This window comes from Mustela putorius, unplaced genomic scaffold (assembly GCF_011764305.1).
Source record: "Mustela putorius furo isolate JIRA1106 unplaced genomic scaffold, ASM1176430v1.1 tig00000407_pilon_pilon_pilon, whole genome shotgun sequence".
NCBI lineage: Eukaryota > Metazoa > Chordata > Mammalia > Carnivora > Mustelidae > Mustela > Mustela putorius.
Genome location: NW_025421373.1, coordinates 22,044,434 through 22,053,210, shown reverse-complemented (window position 1 = coordinate 22,053,210; position 8,777 = coordinate 22,044,434).

The window sequence follows — 8,777 nt, the reverse complement described above, 5'->3', positions numbered from 1 at the left end:
TTACTGCTCAATACGTGTTTTTATTATTAATGTTCAGAACAGAGCATAACACCTAGACCAAAGAGGTGGTCCAGAAATGTTTGATGAGTATATGACAGTTGCATGAATGAGCTGGAAATGAGGAGCCACATTTTAGCTCTATTTCTACCTTTGACTTCATCTACCACCAAGCTCACAGCTCCTCCTGACTATCGGCCTTCCCCAAACCTGCCTCTAATTTCCTATCCTAGCATTTTTTCCGTGGAGCTTTTTCTCCATCTGGAAAGCTCTTTTCATTTACTTCTGCTGTCAAAATTCCATCCTTCAAGAGGCAAACGACATGCCACCTCCTCTGTGAAGCTTTCTCTGTTTCTCTATTTTGTAGTGTTTCTTCCTTCTCATATTTGCAACATATTTCATAGTTGATGATTCCCAAATTTATATTTTTGGTCCAAATCTTCCTTATGAGCTCTAAATTAGTGTCTTCAAGTGTCTACTCAGTATCTTCATCTGGATGTCTAATAGACTCAAATGTAATCTGTCCACCCCTCAGCCCCCCACCCATGCAGCTATGCAGGCTCTCCCATCTCAGTTAAAGGCAACCCGATCTTTCTAGGTGCCCAGGACAAAACATTAGTCATCTTGATGCGTGCCTTTCTCTTACATCCTACTCTTAGTCCATCTGGAAATCTTTTTAGATCTTCTCGGAAATATCCAAAATTGGAACACTTCTCACCACCTCCACTGTTACCACCACGGTCCCAATTGGGGCCAGTGGACTCCACCCCTGCCCTCCCCACACGCACAATCCATTTTTACAGAGCAGCCAGAGTGAGTCTTAGTAAAATATAGGCCAAACCATCAGTCTCCTGCTAAAGATCCCACAGGAGCTCCACGTTTCACTTAAAGCAAAAGCCAACATTCTTGAAACAGCCTATCAGGCTTTACAAAACCACACATCTCTCTGACATCCTCTCCCACTGCTCTTTCGGTCCTGGACATTCTCCTCTTGTCCCTCCCAGATTCATTCTTCAGCCTTTTCTATCCTACTCTCTTCTCCAGGAGACTGGTTCCAGGAATCTCCGAACTTTCTCAATGGTCTTTGGCTTGTAGTCTGGTCAGTTGATGGCAGGTGCTGGTTTGCCATGGGGAGATGGGAGCTGAGAGAGGTTGTTATTTATCCCTCTGTTTCCCTCCCTCCTAAGCCTGGTCGTGGCCATGACTCTGTTGTTTATCAAAGACCCCATCTATTAGCCCTCTCCTACAGCCTGCCTTCTCCAGGCTCCAGGAATCCTGCTCTCTGCTGGCCCCTTCTGGCTGAGGAGTGCTATTACTAACTCTCAAGGACCTGACCTTGCAGGTTTACCTTACCTCTGTCCACAGCTTCTTAGTTTTTATACTTAACACTCTTCAGTTACTCCTATTAAGGTGCTCTTTGCTTCCTGCCTAATATTGAATGATCTCTTACCCCGCCTAACGTTTAAGCAACACTTTTGGGATATTGTGATTTATAAGAAAAACATATATTTGTTATTAAGATGATCAAAATATATTTCTCATATATATTTGGTCTTCGTGTGGCGTTCACAACTCTCCAAACTCTTGGAACTTCCTTGGTGCTGAAAGTGATAAAGATGTCTCTTTTATGTTAATAAGGTGGCTTTTGAAACTAACCTAAGGATGGGTTGCCAGGAGAACCAAACATGTAATTAGACAATTGGAACTTTTAAAAAAATATTTTATTTATTTATTTGACACATACAGAGAGAGAGAGAGAGAGAGAGAGAAAGAGAGAGAGCACGCACAGGCACGGGGAGTGGCAGAGGGGAAAACAAGGAGTAGGGAGCCCAATACAGCACTCGATCCCAGGACTCTGGAATCATGACCTGAGCCAAAGGCAGACACTTATCTGAACGAGCCATCCAAGTGCCCCTAGATGACTGAACTTTCAGTCCCACCTCTGACTTCTGGGGAGGGGAGAAGGCCTGGAGGTTGAATCAATTGCCAAAGGCCAATGATTTAATCAGTCATGACTATGTAATGAAACTTCCATAAAAATGCAAGAGAACAGGGCTGGGAGAGCTTCCGGTTTGGTGGACGCCTGGAGATTTGTAAGAATGATGTACCTGGAGAGGTCATGGAAGTTCTGTGCCTTCCCCATACCTTTTCCTATGCATCTCTTCCATCTGGATGTCCCTAAGTTATATCCTTTTATAATAAACTAGCAGTCTAGTAAGGAAAATGTTTTTCTGCATTCTATGAGCCATTCTAGCAAATTAGTCAAATTCAAGGAGGAAATTTGGGGAACTTCTGATTTATAGCCTGGTGGTCAGAGCAAAGGTAATAACCTGGGTTTGCAACTGGCATCTGAAGTTGGTGTGTGTGGGGTGCAGTCTTGCAGAACTGAAACCTTAACCTATAGAATCTGATGCTGTTTCTGAGTAAACAGTATCTGAATTGAGTTGAATTCTTGGGCACCCTGATGGTGTCTGAGAATTGCTCATTGGGGGTGTGGGAAGCGCCACTCCTCCCATGTTGGAATTGGTATGAAAACGAATTTTACTTTCCATCTTGGTCTTCCTCTAGCACGCTAGGCACACTCTTGCCCTAGGGTCTTTGCATTGGTTCTTCCCTTTTCTTGGTATATTCTTCTGGATGTCCATGGATCCCTCCCTCTTGTCTTCAACTCTTTGCTCAGTTGTCACCTTCTCAGGGATCATGTTTCTTTGTTCTAATAAAACTGTAGCCCTTCTACCCTGGCATTTAGTCCTTTTAAAAAATAATGCTTATCATATAACTCATGATGTTATTTATTTATTTTTCACTTATTTATTGTGATTTCCACTATCTTTATCCTCTCACTAGATTATAAAATCCTTGAGGGCAAAGGTTTCATCTGTTTTCACTGATAAATATCCACTATTAGAATAATGTCTGGCATATGGTAGATGATAAGTGTTATTTGAATGAGTAAATGTTTGAATATATTCCCCTTTGTTTTCAGTGGGTCCCTCCATGAACTATATAACCCAAGTGCTTATCTCATTACTCCAACCAAATAGTGCATTCTCCAAGAGGAATAATTAGCATTTATACCTGAGATTGCAAGGCAGAAACCCTTAGGCTGGATTTAGCCTACAGGCAAGTTTACTTAAAGTATTGGCGCACACCATGTTTCAAGTACTATTTTGATTTATCTTTCCAAATTAAGATATGGGGGATATTTCACTTGAAGATGCGGATTCCTGGTTTCTATGCAAAAACAGAAGTTCTGGTCATATTATACATCATGTTTCTCATTCTTTAACAGCTGAACAGGGCCTTTCCCCTTAGACTGGGAATGTCCTCTCCTATACCTTCAGGGCTATACCTCTTCCTAGTGTTTCCTTGACCTCTTCTAAAGCTGGTGTCATTCAGCAGCTCCACTAAGCTCTTGTAAACAAAGAAGTCTGCAGTCTCTTGTGGTCAAGTATATACCAGGGAGACAATAAATGTTTGATAATGATGATGTACTAATGATGATGTAGAAAGGAGTAAAATTTCCATTTCATCTACTCTTTTCTTTGACAACTTCTCTTCATTTACTTGTTCTATCAATTAGTGTTGATGCCTCCAAATATAATTATGGATATGTCTTTTTCTTTCTTTCTTTTTTTTTTTTAGTTACATCACTTCACTTTATGTATTCTCAAATTCTATTATTAAGTGCATACATATTTTTGATTGTGTCACTCCTAAAGGTCAAGGCCTGAAATGTATCAGAGGAACTGAAGGACACTGAGGACATGATCAACCAACTTGTGGTTGATGAGCTGAAAGGTGCTATCTGTCAACCTGACTTAATTAACATATATAGAACCTGATGGCAAAGTTAAAAAAAAAAAAAAAGCAAAATAAGCATTCTTATCAGATATACATGGGAACATTTACTAAGGTAATTTATATTCTGGGCCAGAAAACTAATCTCTACAAATTTATAAGAAGTTAAATAATACAAAACATGTTCTTTGATAATAATAAGATTAAACTATAAGTGAGTAAAAGAAAGATATAGCAAAAAGCTCTAAATAATTAGAAATTAAAAAAATACACTTCTAAATAACCCATGGATCAAAGAAGGAACCATGAAGGAAATTCTAATGTATTTTAAGTTAAACAAATGGAAACACAACATATTAAAAAAAATGTGATGTAGCTAAAGAAATGCTCAGGGGAAGATGTATAGAATTAATTACTTATGAAGAAGGAAAGTCTCACAACAATGATCTTCACTACTACCTTAAGAAATTATAAAAGGAAAGCAGGTTAAACACAAAGGAAGCCAAAGGAAGGAAACAACGGAAATCAATGAAGTAAAAAATAGAAAAACAATAGAGAAAAATCAATGGAACCATAATTTATAAATTTCTAGCAGTCTAATCAAGGAAAAAGAAGAGAGAATATGCCAGTTAGCAACATCATAAATGAAAGAAAGGACTTTATTATAGATCCTACAGAAATTAAAAGGTTAGTGACAGAATATTATGACCAACTTCATGTTGATGAACTTGAGAACTTACATGAAGTGGAAAAATTGCCTGAAAGACCGAAATTTCCAAAGCTCACTCAAGAGGAAACAAATAGGGATGCATGGGTGGTGCAGTCAGTTAAGCAGCCGACTTTTGATTTCAGCTCAGCTTATGGGCTCAGGGTCCTGGGATCCAGCCCTGCTTCGGGCTCTGTGTTCAGCGGGGAGTCTGCTTGAGGAATCTCTTTCTCTCTCTGCCCCTCCCCAACTTGTGCTCTTGCATGCACATCCTCTCTTTTTCTCTCTCGAATCAATCAATCTTAAAAAAAAACAAAAACAAAACAAAAAAAAAACCAACAAAAAAACCCCAAAGAAATATAGGCTGAGTAGTGCTATATGTATTTAAAAAATTAAATTTGTAGCTATAAGATTTCCAAAGGAGAAAACTCCTAGGCCATGTAAGTTTGGTGGTGAATTTTGGCAAATACTAAAGGAAGAAATAATACCATTCTAGAGAAATTTTTCAAAAAAAAAAATGGAAGAGGGTAGAATATTTTCCAATTTATTTATGAAGCCAATATTAACCTGACACCAAAATCAGACAAAGACATTACATGAAAAGAAATCTAAATCCCAAATATACCTCATGGACAGAGATGCAAAAGTCCTCGGCAACATGTTAGCAAATCAAATCCAGCAACGTATTGAAAGGCTAACACTTAATGAACAAGTGGGGGATGCAAGGTTGGTTCAACATCTGAAAATCAATCAATGTAATTTACCATATCAGCAGATGAGAAAAGAAAAACAACTATTTCAATGATGCAGATGAAGTATTTTAGCAAAATTCAACACCCATTCATCATAAAATCTCTAAAGAAACAAGAAGCTATGAAACAGAAATCTGTTCACAACATCCCTTTGCTGAAAACCCTATACCATTTCTATTGTTCCTGTCCCCTATAACTCAAGTACTTTGCCAGCTTCCTACACCAGCATTCACTCATTCATTCAAGATCTCTCAGTATCTACTGTGTGGGAGTCGCTGGGGGACACAGCAGTGGGCAAAATAATAAAAATTCTCTACCTTCACGGAGCTTACATTCTAGCAGGTTAATGCGGCTCTTCCTGGCTCCTCGCCCAGTGCTCAGTGGCCTTTCATTCCCTCACACTTGTCGTTTCCCTCCAGGCACAAGACCTCTAAGGAACATGCTGGTCCCTCTGGAATTCTTTTCCTTCCCTCCTTTTTTTTTTTTAAAGATTTTACTTACTTATTTTAAGGGGTGGGGCACAAGCAAGGGGAAAGGGCAGAGGGAGAGATTTGCAGGCTCTCCACTGAGCAGGGAGCCTGATGGACGTGGGGCTCGATCCCAGGACCTTGGGATCATGACCTGATCCAAAGGCTGATGCTTAACAGACTGAACGACCCAGGCGCCCCTCCCTCCCATCTTTGTCTGTGTAACTCTTACTTATTGTTCAGATGTTAGTTGGAGTCACTTCTGTGGGGAAGTCCTCCCTGATACCCTAGCCTAGATGCCTCCTCTTTTATATACTCTTACTGTGCCTTCCTTCCCCCTCATTATAGCCCTTATTATATAATTATTTATGAGACACTCTGACCTCTAGGTTTCCGATGGATTACGGGTTCTGTGAAGGCAGGGGCTCTGTTTTCACTTACTAGCGCCCAGTACAGAGTAGGTGCTCATTCAATATTGTTTAAAAGCCTGAACTTGTGCCAAAACTTCATTCAACTTTTTATTCAACTTTGGCCTGGAATGGGATAAGAACTGGTCTAAGAATGTACTCAGGAAATAGCATCCAAGATGTGGAGAAAGGGGAATCCTGATTCATGGTGGTGGGAATGTACACTGGTGCAGTCACCGTGGGAAACTGTGGAGTTTCCTCAAAATATTAAAACTAGAAATACTATGTGGTCTAGAAATTCCACTGCTGGGTACTTCCCCAAAGAAAAGGAACACAAAACACCGATTTAAAAAGATATGCACCCCTATGTTGCTTGCAGCATTATTTACAATGGCCAGGATATGGAATCAGCTTGTGCCCATCGATCGATAAATGGGTACAGAAGTGGTATTTACATACAACGGAATATTATTCATCCATAGAAAGGATGAAATCTTCTCATTTCTGACAATATGAACTTGGATTGTATGATGCTAAGTGAAATAAGTCAGACAGAGAAAGACAAATACCATATGATTTCACTGATCCGTGGAATCTAAAAGGTAGAACAAATGAACACACATATAAACATACACCATAGAAACAGCTCTTAAATACAGAGAATGAACTGGTGGTGGCCAGGGGGCGTAGGGGATAGCAAAATAGATGAAGGGGATTAAGAGGTATAAACTTCCAGAAGAAGTCAGAGGGATGAAAAGTACAGCATAAGAAATATGTCAATAATATTTAATAACGTTATACGGTGACAGACGGTATCTACGCTTACCCTGGTGAGCACTGCAAAATGTATAAAATGGTTGAGTCTTTACGTTGTATCCTTGAAACAAACATAACATTGTATGTCAACTACACATCAATTAAAAAAAAAAAAAGAAAGAAAGAAAGCCGCGCCCAAGGAAGCATTAAGTAATTTATTAGTGGTCTTTAAATTAGTCATCCACCTGTCTAACCTTGTTTGGATTCAGCGCGTACTTTTTCCGCTTCCTTTGTGAGATCTCACGGGAGGCTTCTGAAGTTCAGCTCCTACGTCAGCTGCATTCTTCTGCTCTTCTGACTTATCCACAAGGCAAATGAGGCTCGTTTTGTGCAAGTAGATTTGCACATGCTCTTCCCAGACGGGGATGCTCCATCTCTAAGGCGCTGGGCTCCATCCGGGCCATTTCCCAGATCCCTTCGGACCAAAGCTTTGGGAGGAGAGGTGGGGCCCCCCACACTCACCAGTGAGGAGTCGCTCCCGGGTGCTGCTGGGGTTCACAGCCCCACCTTCACTCAGAGAGCCCAGAGAGGTGTGCCCAGAGAGACGCTGGGTGGGAATGGCTTTCTCATTGGCAGGCGAGTCAGTGTGGGCCCAGTCAGTCCGAGGGGAACGAGAACAGCAGCCTGGATGTCTGGGATGGTCTCTGCCCTCCTCCCTGACCCTGGCCTCCCCCGCATGAACCTGTGTATCTCAGTCCTAGAATGTGAGGAATGTGCCAGAGCCTGATAGGCCTGAAGCGATCTGCAGAGAGGCAGGGAGGAGCGCTGCTCCTCAGTCAGAGGCCTGAGATGGTAAGGACTCTGGGTCCTGAGGGCTGGGCTGCCCCTCTCCTCCTCCTTGGGCCTCTTGCAGCAGCCGGATCTCAAAGGCTCCATTGTGCACTGAGCTGGCTTTGGGTCCCTCCCGTGTCTGCTAGGCGGTTGGAGAAGAGGCACTGTTAGAAAAGTGCCCCCACCAGCCTGTTCAAGCTCATGTCCCTTGGTCTCTCACCCCTGAAGGATGGTGTAGACACAGACAGTTGTTTCTGCCTCCCAGGAAGCAGTCTGTCCTCTGTCCTTTGGCTTTTACTATTTTTTTTCTTTTTTTCTTAAAGATTTTATTTATTTGACAGACAGATCACAAGTAGGCAGAGAGGCAGGCAGAGAGAGAGAGGGGGAGGCAGGCTCCCCCCTGAGCAGAGAGGCCGATGCTGGGCTCCATCTCAGGACCAAGGGATTATGACATGAGCCGAAGCCAGAAGCTTCAACCCACTGAGCCACCCGAGCACCCCTGTTTGTTTGTTTGTTTGTTTGTTTTCAAATAAGCAGCTGTGTAGTTTTATTGGTCTTCTCGATTTTTTCCCAGTTTTACTGAGATATAATTGACATACAGCATTGTAGAATATGAAGATATATAACACAAGGATTTGACTTATTATCAAATCACAATAAATTTAAATTAAATGTCCATGTGTTTGTTCAGTTTCTGTGATTCCTGCCCTTCCTTATCTTTACTATTTTCTTTCCTCCTTCGCCTTCCTTGTTTTGTTGTGTTGCTTAAATAACTGATTTGAAACTGTCTTCTATTCTCATATAAGCATGTAATGTTCTGAAGTTCCCTTTAAGTACTGTTTTTGCTGTATCCCCCAAATTTTCATAGGTTGACTTCATTGCAAACTATTTTTTAATTTCCCTTGTGATTTCTCCCTCATCCCTTGAGTTATTTAGGAGTGTTTTGTTTAATTTGCACATATCTGGGGATTTTGCTGATATTTCTCTTTTATTGGTTTCCAATTCAATTCCTTTGTGTTCAGAGAACATTCTTGAATGATTTCAATTTTTAAAATTTCTT